This window comes from Protopterus annectens, chromosome 1.part1 (assembly GCF_019279795.1).
Source record: "Protopterus annectens isolate FY-2018-M chromosome 1.part1, PAN1.0, whole genome shotgun sequence".
Classification (NCBI taxonomy): Eukaryota; Metazoa; Chordata; order Ceratodontiformes; family Protopteridae; genus Protopterus; species Protopterus annectens.
Window position 1 is genome coordinate 169,756,192 of NC_056726.1, and position 17,220 is coordinate 169,773,411.

Genomic DNA, 17,220 nt, shown 5'->3' on the forward strand with positions numbered 1-17,220 from the left:
ATAAATCTAATAGTGTTCCCTGAGTGTGTACTAAAGAATGGCAAGGATCTGCAAATAATTTAGACTATAGTAAGGCATTTAACAGTACTATATAAAAGGTTAGTGAACAAATCGGATAGCTTTAGAATGTATCCTGGGAACATAGCGCAGGTTAAATACTGGCTAAAAACAGTGTACAAAGGATTATAGTGAGCAGAGTCCACAATGAAGGAAGGTAGGGTATCAATGAAGTCACTATATGGTTCAGCAGTAACTATTGTCCTTTCAGTGTTTTTTTGCAGGTGACATTGCAGATAGAGGTGGGCAAGCTTGGGATTTTTGAAGAAGAGCCAAGCCAAGGGTCTGACTTGGCTCTTAGAGCCCACTAACAGCCAAGTCAGAGCAGACAATCAGAACAGTAGTTCAGTTAAAAATAAATGTCTGAAAGTTCAGAGCAAATTATTTAATGAATAGACTTTGACATTATCAGCATTTGCTGAAATGAATGAATGCTGGCAGTATATTGATCACACTTCCTAACTGCTTTCACCTAGCCACCCTGTTCGCCATGCCCAAGCTAAAGGTCTGCTGACAATGAAAAATAGGAAAAAAATATAATAAAACACATCATATTAGTACATTACTTTGATGGAACAGGAATGCTGCCCTGGCTAGTAGAAAGAAATTAATTTTTTCACCTTGTGGTCTAATGATGATTTAGTGCACAGTAGCTTCACCACATTTTCATAGGTCCATAGGTGTTTACTAAGCTAACGACCACAAGGGCCTTTTTAAGCCTAGCCATGCATCCCAATTCTCTGACAAGTTCTGATACCCGTGATAAGTGTAAGCATGGGCCTGGGAGATGAACCATTTATAGGTTACCTTTCCAACAAATGGTCAAACAGCCCCAACGTAAAAGTAGATACACTGCCTACATGAAATAACAAAAGCTTTGTGAAATGCTGAATTTTGTTAGTTTTATATAAGAAATTATCAGTTCCTTTAAGGCAGTGAACAATAATAGTAAGAAACAAACTCTGCTCGAAAATATTCTTTCATACGTTTGTCAACACAACCCCAATGAAACTATCCTCCTTGGGTATGTCAACATTAACTGATTAACTCTCAGTAATCCAAACTCTAATACTCGTATTAATTTATATAGCTTTACAGAGCTAATCTCCCAACCTACTTATGCAAACAACTCTCACACATCTAGCACTCTTGTTGACTAGGTACTTATATCTAATCCCTCCAAATATCATAAGCCTGAAACCCTACCAAACACCCTGAGGAATCACTCCCCTATAAAAGTGCTTAGGTTCACTCCCCACTTCTCAAAACCTCCTAAATGTATCACTTGTCACAAACTCTGTAACTTCCATCCAGAAACCTTTAATGCCCTCCTCTCTAAAGTAAACTGGAAATTCCTTACCCTACTCCCACTAGAAGAAGCAGTCCTAGCTTTCAACTCCACCTTCCTTAGCATCTTAGACTCACTTGCTCCCCCTCGCAAAGTTCAAATTACATCCACCATATCTCCATAGCTTTCAAAAGCCACTTGTACCCTTATGATAACTAGAGACAAATTATGGAAAAAATGGTCACAAACTAAGCTCCCTACAGACTTGCAAAAATATAAAGAACTCATAAATCTGACAAAAAACACATAAAGATAAAAAGGACTTCTATAACAAATCTCCCACAGCCATAAAATCTAATCCTAAAAAATTCTGGAACTCCATTATCCAAATATTACATCCCAGTAATCTTAGCTCCCTCAATCCATGCCCAGACAAGATATCTGAAGAAACTGCCACTATCTTCAATACCTATTTTATCGATTCAATATCTAAGCTACTGAACCCTAACCCAAACTCCTCTACTACTAACATCTCCAACTTTTCTGAACCTATTCCCAATACTATCTCCTCAAATATCTTCTCCCTCAAACCTGTACCTATTAGCTACATCAAAACTCTGCTCTCTAAATTAAAACCATGCTCACCATCAGCTGACAATATTCCTTCCACTTTTTTTCTACTAGCAGCTGACTCTCTTACTCTTCCAGTATTTATCCTAATTAATCGCTCTATCTCTGAATCTAAAGTCCCTTCCATCTGGAAACAATGCTACACTCTACCTATACACAAAGGAGGTAACTCCTCCGATATCTCCAGCATTAGACCTATCTCTATCCTTTCCCCTCTCTCTAAAGTATGAGAAAAATGTATTCATAAACAAGTTTTGCAGTATCTAATACAGGCAAATCTGCTTACACCCACTTAACATGACTTCAGACCCAAATATAGCACCACTACAGCTCTATTATCCTTCCTCAACACTGTCTCTATAACCATGGATGATCATAAACTTATTTCTTGCCTATTCCTGGACCTCTCAAAAGCTTTCAACACTATCTCACACTCTCTTCTGTTGCACAAACTGCATAACCTCAACATCTCCTCTGATACTGTTGCATGGCTCTCCAGCTACCTCACTGATAGATCTCAATCAGTGAGATGGCACTCTGCACTCTCCCCTCCTCTCCCTGTAAAAATGAGTGTACCGCAAGGGTCTATCCTAAGGCCTTTGCTTTTTAATATCTTTACTAATCAGCTCTATACCTCCTGTCCTCAGTCATCTTTAGTGCAATACACAGATGACTCTACAATCATCACTACAGCCAACTCTCTCTCTAAGCTCTTCTTAGCTACTCAGGCATCTTTTAACTTAGTTGCAACATGGCTCTCCAATAACCAGCTCAGCTCATTCTTAACCCTAAAAAACAAAGCTGTTACTCTTCCTTCCTAAAAAGTTCAGCAATATTAAACCCTCCTTCTCCATACAGTCCCTTAATAACACTTCCATTCAGGTAGAATCCAGCACTAAGCTCTTAGGTGTAACCATCGACAATCAGCTTAAATTTGACTTGCATGTTAATAACTGTATCAAAAAGACTCATTCAAAACTAGGGCTCCTTTACCGTAACAAGAAATTCCTTACCTCTGAAGCCAAGATTACTCTCTCTTACCTACCTTCTACCCAGTCTAATGTACAATTCCCAAATTCTCACAAATCTTAACTCAGCACTCCTGACCAAACTCGAATCTACCTACAACAAGGTAGCTAGATTTGCTGCCCAACAAACCTACAAATCCCATCACTGTCTCTCTCTAAAATGCCTAAACTGGCTTGAATTCCCCCACCAGCTTCTTCTCTCTCAGCTCCAGATCATCCATTCTGTCCTATACCAGCCTTCCTACTGCCCAGCACTATCCTCTCTCATTTCCTATTATTCTCCCTCCAGACCTCTCCAAAGCTCTAACCAAAACCTACTACAAATCTACAAACCCAAGTCTAAATTTGGATGCAACATATATAGCTATCACTCCACTATTGCCTGGAATAGGCTATCACTAGAAATCAGGACTGTTACACTATCCTAAACAATTTAAGAAAAACACCAAAGAGCACTTTAAAAGTCACTCGTCCTGCCACTGCACTCTCCCTCCTTAAACATCTCCTACTACCCATACCTTAATCTACTTTTTGCCCTTAACTCACTCTTCTCACTAGTGCTCTCTAATCTTCCTTGACTACTCTTGTGATGATTGGGGAGAGATGGGTGAAGGCTGCCAGCCTAGTCAAATAGAATTTGATACATAATTCTATCAACTGTATAAATAAATGTAAAATACAGGCATGCCTTCTTGAGTGTAAAAGAATACTGTGAAATGTGGAACTGCAAAATATGTGACAACATTGCACTCTACTGGCCCAGTAAAGCTTGTTGTGACTCTTTCATGTTTTACAAGTCAGTTCCAGTGAGTCTGGATGAAGGTTTCATGCCCATTGTTTTAAGGCTAAAGTTTATGACCAGAATTTACATGTGAAAGGTGCTTTATTGCTCTGGTTTCTGCTAGAGTGTATATGTGAAATGCCTTGTATTATTGTAGTTTACTGAACAGGTGTCAACTTGCTAAATAATACAGTTTGTGACCTGAGAAAACCTACATGTCAAAATGATGTAATTTAGGGAGGGCTCAGCAGAGCTGTTGGTTAGTGTTTAAAAACTATTGTTCAGTGAGAGACTGAGAGCATTTTGACTTTGGACATCTAACTCAACACTTTGCCTTATGCTCACATGTAAGTTTTAGCACTGTGATTTATTGTAGGAATAGTTAAAGCTAGTAAAGATTAATTAGGTATTTTTCTTTGAAATCAGACCTGTACTACTGTATTATTTTAAGTTTCTGTGTGATCTCTGAACTCTTAGATATCTCTGTGGTGTAGTAGTTTTGTCTTGTGTTTTAATTATTTATTATTAAATATTTTTAAAAGCTTCTACCTGTGGCTGGTTTATGTAGAGATAAAATATGCTTTAGAGTACATTATATATTTATAGAGTTTATTGTAATAAGCCCTTCCAATAAGCCTTGAGACTGATTAGTCATACTACCATTGGATTATAATATTGTACAGTAATAATTAGACACCCTTTTAATGGCCTTTTAGTAGCTGATAATTAACTGGGTGGTGGCAGGAATTACTACTGTATGGTCTGGGTAATAGGGGCACAGCTGGAGAACCTGTGCTAGCCTTTTCCCAGGAAAGTCTGTGTGGTTGTATAACCTCTTCTCAAAGTGTATGTGTGTGTATGCATCAGCTACCTGGGCAGAGGTACGAAGCACTGGTTGGACAGAGAGGGCACTGGAGGTTTTAGCTTGCCCAGTTAGGCTGAGACCTGGACCCTATAGCTGTGCCAGTGGGGAGTCTTATTGGGTACCTGGTGAGCAAAGGAGCAACCAGCCCCAGACTGACTGTGATCTCTGTGGGCACTTAAGGGAAATAGTATTTTACTGTGTGTATTAATTATCCTTTCCTCTTCTCGGAGACGACCTCACTAGTGTTAGTGGTGAGGATTGAGGCTCCTTGATTGCAGGGCCAGGGCACGGCCATCACAACTCTTTCTACTGTCTTCTAAAATCTATTAAGCAAATCACCTCAGAGAAACATTCTATTGTAATTGTCTTGCCTTCATCTAACTACATTATGATAAAACTGGGTTTTTATAACCACTTACCCCAAAAACTATATTCATCTTAATGAAATATTTATTTTTATACATCTTGAAATAGTTTTGCTATACTCCTGATTATTGACACTGTATAACATTGTATTGCCACTTAATGCATTGTAATAATCCTGTAACATTGCTGTTTAATGGTAATTTATAATGAAAATTGTATAATATGTTGGGGTTTTCTCCCCCGGCCTCTGCTGAAAAAGGGCTCTTCAGCTCAGTCAGACAATCCCGGTCAACAAATGTAAAATAAAAATAAATAAATGAATGAATAAAGAGTATTCTTAACAATCTAAATATTTGGGTGCAAAACAAATATACTGTCCCAGTGCATTGTACCTTTTTTTGAGAAGGTACACCACTTCTGACTGTGAAGTTGCTACAAAATATAAAATGCTATCAAACTTTGCTCTTTGATAGATACTGTCCTCCAACAAACCATATTGACCACAACTGTCCTTTGTTCTCAGTTATTTATACCCCCAAAAAGACAGCCCCTTTATGTACACTAATTTTCACTAAGAAAAGAATAAAAAATGTAAGAACTGCAGTAACATTTTACTTTCAGCTTGTGATTAGCAAACACATACACTGTCCCCAAAATGTCATAGTACTTTTTTTTTTTGCTAGCAGTGATTATATGATGACCTTCTACTTTCATCCACAAGATGCCTCCACACCCCTTCCCCCCAAAAAAGCAGCCCAGTTTTGTGCACATCTTTGATGATTGATGGTGATGAAAGTGAAAGAAAAAAGAAACAACTCCTACAATAATGTAGTAATTTCAAAATGTTGCTCTTGAGCACACACACTCATCCTCCAAACATACACTAAGCACCTCTCGGAGATTCACAGCATTGAGCTAAAGTCAGGGAAAATTGAGAGACTATGGCTTACCTTAGTAAAAACAAACAAACAAAAAACACAAACTAATTCTGCCCATGCTGTCCTTAGCATTGGTAGTGCTTTCCAAGCTCTCTTGAACTCTTTCTGTCACTGAAACAGGCTCCTCTCTCTCCATGGAAACATGCAAGCACTCTGCAGTAAAGGAAATAATGTACCCTCATCCTAAAAATGAGCTGCAAGTAATTTTAAAATAGAATTGTCCAACTGCAATATCTTGCAAGAGTCCTGTCCCATGAAAAATGTTTAAATCTTTTCCTTTTTCACCACTGTGGTACATGGCATCACCCTCTCTGGTATTCCACCCAAACACAATAATGTGATACTGAGACTGGACCTAATCAAAAGCATTCTCAGCCTGCATGTGTGGTCTAAATGAACAGTTCAACAGTCCAGCAGTTACTCACAGAAAAAAACTTGAAATTGAGGCTCAGATCTTTCTTGACTTTTTAACCTGCTGGTACATGAGTCAGAGTCAAGCTTATAGTCAGGCTTGAGCCAAACTCAAGCTGGCTCTGGCTTGCCCTCTAATTGCAGAATGTCTGGAATAAAAAAATGTCTTTTTAGTAGATAAGAAAAATGTAACAGGTGTGACACACAAGAAAAGGCAATACAGGATCTGACTATGTTAAACAGTCAAAAAACAATGGCAGTTTAAATTTGGGGCATAGAATTGTAAAATAATGCATTTGGGAGAAAAATAAATATAGAAAATGACCCCAAAGCAAATAAGCAGTGTTAAAAAGCAGTACTGAGATGATGTGGGAATACAAGGTGAAAATGTGTGAAACAAGCAATAGTAGAACACTTTGCATGAAGTGACAGTAAAAAAAAAAAAAAAGAACAGCTGAAGTTACATATAGAGTTGTAGACATTCTGTCACCAAAAGGATGAAGACAGCCTGCAAGCTGTTCATAGAAATTAAAGGAAAATTCTACCTTAGAACTAAAAAAATCTATTTTTTCACTGTGTTTTCTGAGTTATTTAACACCTCAAAATCACTCTGAGTGCTTCTTATAGAATGTTAATGTTTTTCCACAAATGGCTGCCAAAGGGGCTAACATATCAACATGGTCTTGTTTTTCTTCAGCCCTTTCTCTTTCCCATGGTCCATTTCAATTCTGCTTTATACAAGTCATGCTAGACATAAGGAAGTAGTGTTGTATTTCCATACAATTGACATATAATGGGATTAGTATCAGTCACTGTCATCTTTTATACCTTCTGTGACAGGACTGCTTCTTTTTTCCCTCAAAATACCCTAATTTATGTTTGTTTCGGTGCCTGTTTTACACTACACTAAGAAGTTATTTAGCTGCAACCAAAAATAGCTAAATTGCAGGCCTTTGTTCAGAGTATCCTTTTGTAGTTTTGTAGAGTATCCTGCTGTATGAATTGACAGTTCCCTTCCCCAACACTATTTCTGAGGTGACAAAACTGTCACTGCACTTAGAGATTCTTGCAGTTTCATGTGTGATAGCCACTATCGGACAGGAAGGGATTTAAGAATATTTCTGTTCTCCAGTGCCAGCAACAGAAAGATTTTTATTTATTACCTGAATTTTGTAGAAAATGCTTTATTTTAATTTGTTTTATAATTGTTATGTTCTTGTTTCCCCTTATTAAGTAAGTTTTAAAACAAAATATAGCCAACTTTTTATTTAACTGTGATTAACTGTTTTTTTCTGAGGCACAGATGTCTTGTAGCATAATATTTTCCATCTTTGCTTGTTACTGTGCTCATAAAGTACAGGAAAATCACCCCCTCGCAAACAAGGTAAACACCTTGGCATGCTAATTACTGCATAAGCAACTGAGACGCATGCTAATTAACCCACGGCATGATGCACAAAGAGGTGTGGAAACTTTTAATTCAGTAAGTGTTGTGTAGCGGCGCTGACCCCCCGCATAAACAAGGTAAACACCATGGCATGCTAATTACTGCATAAGCAGCTGAATTGCATGCTAATTAACTAAGGCAACATGTTGGAGCTATTCAACAAGCTATAAAGCAACCATGATAACTCTGTAGTCTCTACCTCCCCTCTATTTGTCTTACTCCTCTTCAAATATATTAGAATTATTTCCTTCTATTTCATTTACTCTTACTCCTCATTTCTCTCGTTTACTATCTGACATGTAATACAGTGTTTCTACACTTCTGGCATCATACAGATGTAACGTTTAACTTCTAAATTATACCCTCACTATTGTTATACCACTGTTATGTCTTCTTCCCAGTGATACTTTTGTTATACAATTTATATCACCTTTTATTATATTGTATATTTTTGTAATGGGAATTTTTCCAGGTAACATTTAAGGTATTGTGCTTTCGTATATATTCTGGAACTTGTCTCCTCAGGTTTGGGAATTGTACTCTGTATCATTATGTCCATTGTATTTTTGTTGCATGTTTGTATGTTGTTTGGAGCTTTTCTCCTTGGGGTCTCCACTGAAAATGGATCTTTGGCTCAGTTGGACCAACCCGGTTAACAAATGTCAAATAAATAATAAATAAAATATAGACTGTGTTGGTTACCTCTCAACTGTACTGCTTTTCGCAGAATGTCCAGATTTTTGCCTCATATTTTTGGTCTGTTTCTCACAAAGTTGTGTTTTTCTGGAAAACCATTGGCAGATCATTGAGGGTTGAAGTCAGAAAAATAATGACAGACGTTTACGTTTCAGACTTCATACCCTTCAGAAAGTTCATGTTAATGCAAAACCTGTTACTCTGTCAACTTTGTAAGTTTGTAAGATCAATATTTAAAAAGTGTCCCTATTTGGGGGTCTTTGTCTCCCCATTCTTTATGGCTTTGTCCAGATTTCTTGCTCTAAGAGGTTGAGCAATTTGGTTGGTGTTCCCTATGAATTCCAAAACTTTTGGAATACAGCAATGGAAAGGAGTCCACACAAACAGAATAAAAAGTCTAATGTCTGAGATTTGTACAGAACTGACCTCAACATGTGACAGTAGGCTGGATGCAACAAAAGGAGAGTAACAATAGCAACATAATCCTTTTTTGTGCAATAACATAAATGCAGCTTTGCTCCCCACCCCCAAATGAACAGTACACTTGTAAGTAATATAGACAGATAAAAGTGTAAAAGTGTGTGCTAATCAAAATGAATAGAAAAAAAAAACATTAAACATACTATTCATAGTTACATATCAACATATCCAATATGTAGCTGACATAATGCAGGCATATCATCTCAAAATCAGTACTCCTTTGTGCAGATGTATCCCAAAGTAATATCCTCTCTTCTGTGTTCAACACACAAACAATTCTGCTCCCCTTCAGTTTCGCTAGCTACACTGTTGCTTTCTGGTGTAGATTCAGGGCTGTCAGCACGGTGAAGATGCAAATGAGGTCTGAACTCATTAGAATTGCTGCACTTATCTAGCCAAACTGGAGGTAAAGCTCTCTCCAACCAAGACTGAACTTGACAGTCATGAGGAGAAGGTAAATATTTGCACCACACCACACTCATCACATAGTCTCACTAAATCTACACCACCAAAACACACACACATAGAAAGACAAAACACACAATTACATTTGTGGAGGCTCTCAATAAAAATATACCCAAGCAACAGTGACCTCCAAAGCAGAAACGCAAGCAACCTCCATCCCCCAACACAACCCAAATGACACATAGCCCACAGACTCAGTGTGCCACTCAACCACAGCCAATAAGGCAAAACAACGTACCCAACACACTAGTCATAGGAGAAACTACAGTTAGGTACACAGATGTCCCACTCACCAGTAAACAAAGCGAAAGTTACTGTCAGCTGCCTGTCAGGTGCCAGGATATGCCACATAACCCACGCACTCAGGTCACTCCACAACAAGTACAAATATGACTCTGTCATTGTCCATGTTGGTGTGAATGACCTGAGACGTACCTCCCTGGACTACATGAAAAGAGACATGGAAGAGCTCTCCGATCTTGTAGCCCAGGCAGGTATGACCCTAGCCCTGAGTAGCATTCTGCCATCCCCCCGAATGATACCGCAGTACAAGGACAAAATTATTGACTTCAACAATTGGCTAAGCTTCTGGTGTCATTCTAAGGGGATCCAGTATCTGTCTGCTTGGGATGACATGGCAGACCACGATGCTTTGCCACAGATGGCCTGCACCTATCGCCCCTGGGATTCTGGATACTGGCTAAGGCTCTTGCTGCCCCTATAGTGCCTTTTTTAGGCAAGGTTCAAATAACAAATTCACCACCGTAACAGGAACAGGCAAGCAAAAACTGAGGGTAATCCTACTCAATGCTAGAAGTCTAAATCTCAAAATGCACTCACTTGAGGCACTCCTTAAAATGGAGAACATCAATATCTGTGCAGTGACTGAGACCTGGTTCAAGGCTCCAAAGAGCACCCCTGCACTACCAGGCTATAACTCATACCACACTTTTCGGCCATGTAACCTGGACCGAAACACCAAAGACAGAGGTGTGTCCATATTCATTAAGGATATCCACACCTCCGGGCTAGTTGCTCAGCATAATGCATCTGAGGTTATCCAAGTGCAACTAACTCTGGGCAAAACTGCAATCCAAATTGTAGCTTGCTACAGATCCCCCACCATGCCCCAGGATTCCCACTCCTCTTTTCTTGATGTACTGGAAAATATTAGGGTTCAACCAAACACCCTAATAATGGCCGACTTCAACTACCCCACCATTAACTGGGAAAACTACTCGTGTACCAACTCCTTAGCTCAACGTTTTTTTGGAATTCATAAACTCCAATGCCCTGGATCAACTTATCCACACCCCCACCAGGGGCAACAATATCCTAGACCTAGTCATTACCAACATGAGTGACCGGTGTTCCACACCTGAAGTCAACTCCTCGTTGGACCGATCCGACCATAAGCTAATCACCCTTGATATCCACATCCCGCCCCCACCCCCCATTAAGGAAGCCATGGTAAAAAAATTCTCCAAAGCCAACTTTATGCTTCTTAAGACGGAAGTGGTGAGCTTCATGACACCCATGCAGATGGACAATACAGTTACAACTGCTGAATCCTACATAAATGCACTCTATAAGCACTTACACGAGTGCATGGATCGTGCTATCCCAAACAGAACCAAGATGCTATCCTCCAAAAAAAGGAAGTCAATCTGGTGGTCCACTGCCATAAACAAACTGTACAACAGAAGGAAGAAACTGTTGCAAAAGAGAGTAAAATCCCATGTGTGGAAGAGCTCCCTGGTCAGCCTCAGTAAGAAGCTGAGATCCCTTATAAGATCCTCCAAAGCTAGCTACGAAAACAAAATTGCCACTAATTCTAAGGACAACCACAAAGCATTCTATAGCTATGTCAAGAATCTCGATGGCAACACCCAGATCTGCTCTGAGTTACAACACAAAGGCACGGAAATTACAGAACCAACTGATATTGCCAACATCCTGGCAGATAGGTTCAGTGCTAACTTTACCCCCCCTTACCCCCTAAAGGGCCCATATCTATATAGGAAGAATGCAGAGTCCCTGTAATTACAACTACACAGGTAAAAGCTGCACTCTCTAAAGCCAAAAACACAGCATCCATGGGACCGGACAACATCCCAGGTTGCGTTTTACACAAACTTCAGAACAAACTTGCTCCCCACTTAAGCACCATGTTCAGTAATAGCCTCGCATCAGGCTTTGTGCCCACTGAATGGTGCACAGCAACAGTTATCCCACTCCACAAAGGGGGAGCCACCACTGATCCCGGGAACTATTGACCTATTAGCCTGACAAGCCTGGTATGTAAGGCCATGGAACGTATCATCATGGAACTCATAAACAAAGACATTGGTAATGTCCAAACTCTGGATCCCACCCAGTTCGGGTTTGTGAAAGGCAGGTCATGCCTCCTGAACCTGATCGATTTCTTTGAGGCAGTCACCAAAGCCGTGGATGAGGGTAAGGTGGTTCACACAGCCTATCTTGACCTTGCCAAGGCTTTCGTCACCATCCCCCTTTCTGGAATTATAGCTAAACTCACTAAACTAGGTATAAATCCCTACATCACAAGATGGGTTGCCAACTGGCTCACTGACAGAACCCACACTGTAAAAGTTGCAGACTCACAATCTGACCTCAAAGCAGTGACAATTGGAGTACCATAGTATTCCGTCCTGGGACCTCTCCTGTTTGGTGTCTACTTCTCTGAAGTACAGGCTAACACAGAAGGCCTCTGGCTAATGAAGTTTGCAGAAGACTGCAAACTAGGAGCCATAGTCAAGTCCCCAAATGATGTGGACATCCTACAGAAGGGCCTCACTGAGACAGATACCTGGTGTCAGAGTCATGACCTCAAGCTCAATGCAAAAAGTGCAGTGTCATTCCCTTTGGTAAAAACTCTGTACCCATGAACTACCGCATAGGAAGCAATCTACTTAACACCGAATGTGTGATAAGAGACCTTGGGACACAGGTGGACAGTAGTCTCTCCTTTGATAGTCAAATCACCACAGTAGTCAGGAAGTCCTTCTACATGGCACACCTCATCATAAAAAGGTTCTCATCCAGGAAAAAAGAGGTCATTGTTCCCCTCTACTCGACACTCATTAGACCCATTATAGAGTACAACGCCCCTTTTGGAATGTACTTCACAAGACATTTGCAGCAGCTGGAAATGCCACAGAAGTACCTCACAAAGAGGATTACTGACCTCAAACAAATGCCCTACACTAACCGCCACAAAAACTCCAGCTTTACTCCATAGCATATCGCCTGCTCCGAGGTGATCTCTGCCTAACATATAAAGCTATGTCAAACCCAGAGCTGTTGGACATGCCACACCTAAAGAAATCCCAATCCCTCCGAGCTACACACTCTAGGGACCTAAACCTTGTCACCACATAAACAGGACATGCTGGAGAGATAGATTCCTGTCCCAGAGACTTCCCATACTCTGGAACAGGCTACCAATCTATGTCAAGCAAAGTTCCTCATTAGCACTCTTCAAGAAAAACCTTGATGAGTGGAGGGGAAATAGGAAATACACCCCGGGGATCACTTCTGTGTCTCTGCTCGACAGTGGCACAGGAAAATAACTTTCTTGGGTGGTGTAAGCCAGGGAATCTTGTTGGCTAGGCTTACGTAGGCCCTTGGGCCAATAGCCTGGTACCTACCTAAGAACCTATGAACCTTAGCTCCTTGTTGCATATGTAAACATTATGCAGGCACTCTCTCATTGTATGGATGGCAACTGTGAATGCTTACAGTGGATGTGTCAGCTTAGATTTACAAAGGGTTACATGTATGTCTGTCAAGGTTGGAAATGCAAGTAAGCAGAGCACAATTCACAGGTTTTTGTTTCATTAACATCCAACCTCCTCTTCATTTGTGTGCAAATTGTGTTTTCTCTGTCAGTTTTTTATTATTATTTTATTATTTTTTGGCCATTGTTTGTGAAACATGGAGCTTATCACAATCCCAAGCAATGGAGGAATGAATGGAAGGTTTAGTAGTGCTTATCTTGTTTGCTTGGTGTTGCACGATGGGCAAAAGGGATCCCTTAAGAATGACTAGTACATAAGGGAATGTCATGTAAGTATTTCAGTGGCAGCATTGCAAAAAGTATAATAGCTAGTACTGAGCCTGTGTGATACACCTGCTACTTAACCAGATGACATCCAAGGCTTTGTACTACATGAACTACAAAATGAACTGGCACCTCACCTAAGTGCCATGTTTAATCATAGCCTCACCTCAGGCTTTGTGCCTACTGAGTGGCGCACAGCTACAGTTATCCCACTCCACAAGGGGGGATCCACCTTGGATCCCGGGAACTACTGCCCCATCAGTCTGATGAGCCAGATCTTCAATGCCATGGAACGTATTATCATGGAACTTCTAAACAAAGACATTGCCAACCTTCAAACACTGGGCCCCATGCAGTTTGGGTTCATGAAGGGCCGATCTTGTCTCATGAACATGATTGACTTCTTCGAATCAGTCTCCAGAGCTGTGGACAAGGGTAAGGTGGCCCACACAGCCGATCTGGACCTCTCCAAGGCCTTCGACACCATCCCCCACTCTGGGATCATAGATAAACTTACTAAGCTGGGCATTAATCCCTACGTCACTTGATGGGTTTCCAAATGGCTTACTGACAGAACACACACTGTAAAAGTAGCCGACTCCAAATCCAGCTCCAGACAAGTGACAAGTGGAGTACCTCAGGATTCAGTCCTGGGACCGCTCTTGTTTGGCTACTACTTCTCTGAAGTACAGGCCAACACTAAGGGACTCTGCCTAACAAAGTTTGCAGATGACTGCAAACTGGGAGCCATTATTGAATCCCCAAATGATGTGGCTATTCTACAAAAGGGCCTTACAGAAACAGATGCTTGGTGCCAGAGCCATGGGCTCAAGCTCAATGCCAAGAAATGTATAGTTATCCCCTTTGGGAAAAAACATGTACCAATGAATTACCACATAGGTGGCAGTACACTAAACACTGAAAGTGTGATAAGAGACTTAGGGACACAGGTGGACAGTGGTCTCACCTTTGATAACCACATTGTCACAGCAGTCAAGAAATCCTTCTATGTGGCACACCTCATCACTAAGGGCTTTTCATCCAGAAAAAAGTAGGTCATTGTCCCGCTGTACTCATCCCTCATTAGATCCATTATAGAATACAACGCCCCATTTGGTATGTACCTCTCAAGACATCTGCGACAACTGGAAAGGCCGCAGAAATACCTCACTAAAAGAATCATAGGCCTAAAGCAGATACCCTATGCTGACCATCTAAAAAAACTCCACCTATACTCTGTTGCATATCTTCTACTCAGAGGCGATCTCTGCTTAACATACAAGGCCATGTCAAAACCAGAGCTGTTGGACATGCGACACTTAAAGAAATCCCAGTCCCTCAGAGACACACACTCCAGGGATCTAAACCTTGTCATCACAATAAACAATACATGCTGGAGGGATAGATTCCTGACCCAGAGACTCCCCATATTCTGGAATAGACTGCCTATATGTCAAGCAGAGCACCTCTTTGGCCCTCTTCAAAAGGAACTTTGATGATTGGATGGGAGGTAGGAAATTCACCCCAGGGATCACATCAGTCGCCCTGCTAGACAGGGGTCCAGTGAAGTAAATACTGTGGGAAGAAATAGCCACGGAATTGTTATGGCTAGGCTTGTATAGGCCCTAGGGCCGGTAGCCTAGTACCAACCTATGAACCTATGAACAGACTCTGTGGAAGCAGGTGTTAATGCAGTGAAACATTCCTTTTTGGGGACAGATGGTACTGGGTTGGAATACAGCTGTATGTAATACATGTGAAGTTGTTTGATCTCGCCGTTTGTTCTTACACATGGGTTTGGAGCCGATCTCTCAGTTCCAAGTCGTCCACATTCCAAGCTCAGTGTCTAAGAGAAGCTCGAGGCACAGTCCCTATCCCATGATCCTCTGCTGCTAACCCTCAGATCTAGTTTGCCGCTGCAACAGGTCTCGTCGAGTGAGAGCTCGGGCCAGTATCCTTTTATATATATATATCTAGCCTAAAATAGTTAGTTTGTTGAAGTGTATTATTCGGATTAGCATAGTGTTAGTATAGTGCAGTTTTGTGTGTGTGTGTTGGTTTAAATTAGTGTTAGCTTGTTGTGGGAGTGGCTGCTCCTAGGCCTTAGGCCATTTTTCCTTTTCTGTCAGGGCTCTGTCAGATTTTCTTACTGGTAATTCCCTTTTTTTCCCTAATTAACCGGTAGTTATTATACTAGTTGTGTGTATTAGTGGTAGTTTTGTGTACCTTTATACATATAGTTGCATTTACTACTTTTTGTACTTAAAAAAATGTCAGAAAAAGCCAAATCTGGCTTTAAACATTGCCAGTGTGGACAGAAAATGTCCATAACTGACAACCATGTTTCCTGCGTCTACTGTCTGGGCCCTCTCCATCTTCAGGAAGATTGCTCCATCTGCCACTCGTTTAGTGGCAGAGTGATGATGGAGAGACGCAGGAAACTGGTTGAGAGAGGTCTCCTGAAGCCAGAGTTTCAGGAGGCATTGGAAAAGGCAGACCAGTCATCGAAGTCTTCGAAGGGGTCGAAGTCTTCGAAGGTATCGGAACCCAGGTCATCGGCTCCGAGTGCCTCTTCTAAGATTTAAAAAACTTTTGGTACCACAAAGTCCAGCAGCCAAACCACGAAGGTGACACACAACAGGATTTTATTAGAACAGGCAAAAGGTTGCAAATAAAATACAGGCTGACTAAGCACTATAGAATGCTTTCGCCAAACACTTAGGCATCTTCAGAGTCGTAACACAAACAGGCATCTCTCAACATTTTAAATACCCTACTTCACATTACAATTGGTTGAAGCAAACCCCTCCCACTCAAAAATACATTTTTTATATATAAGACAATCAATAATTGAATAAAAAATAAAAAAACATTGTTTTATACAACTATTTCTTTGATTAAAAACTCCTCGATACTTGAATTTTGTTCTAGTATATATATAAAACTATAACTCATTAATTACATTCACTTTATTGTAATAAATAAATTCAAAATTTCCAAAGTTAATAACATTAATCACTCAAACACTTTAAAAACTTTAAAAAAATATATATATTGTATAATAGCCCTTTAAATTGAATTGAATTATATCTGCTGGGATCTTAATTTTAAAATAGGCTTGATGGAGATGTGGTCATTTAACCCTGGGGGTCTACAGGCATCTAATCTAATTTGCCACTCCGTTTCTAAAGCACTAACCTTGTTGACCACATCCCCACCTTCACCCGAATCAATTACACGACCTATAACAAAAAACAAAAACTTTTTAAAAACCTTACATTTTGTAGTGTGCAAATACAGTGCATTATGCAAATCTTTCTTTTTAATGGACCTTGGATGTTCAGAAATCCGATCTCGAAGCCTCCTGATGGTTTTGCCTACGTAGTAGGCATTACATGAAGAACAGGAGGCGAGATATACAAGATTTTTTGTACAACAATTGCACTGTCCCGGACATTTGATGGTATATTTATACCCTTCAACACACACATATGATCCTTCGTTCACAAACCTACACCATCTGCAGAAACCACATTTCCTCATGTTTGACCTGTAATTTTTTTATTTATTCTTTTCTAAAATATCTTTCATATTCTCCCCTCTACTAAACACTATATTGGGATTATTGCCCAAGATCTTTTTTACCTCGTCGCTTAAGGAAAAATTCCATACTTCCTTAACTGT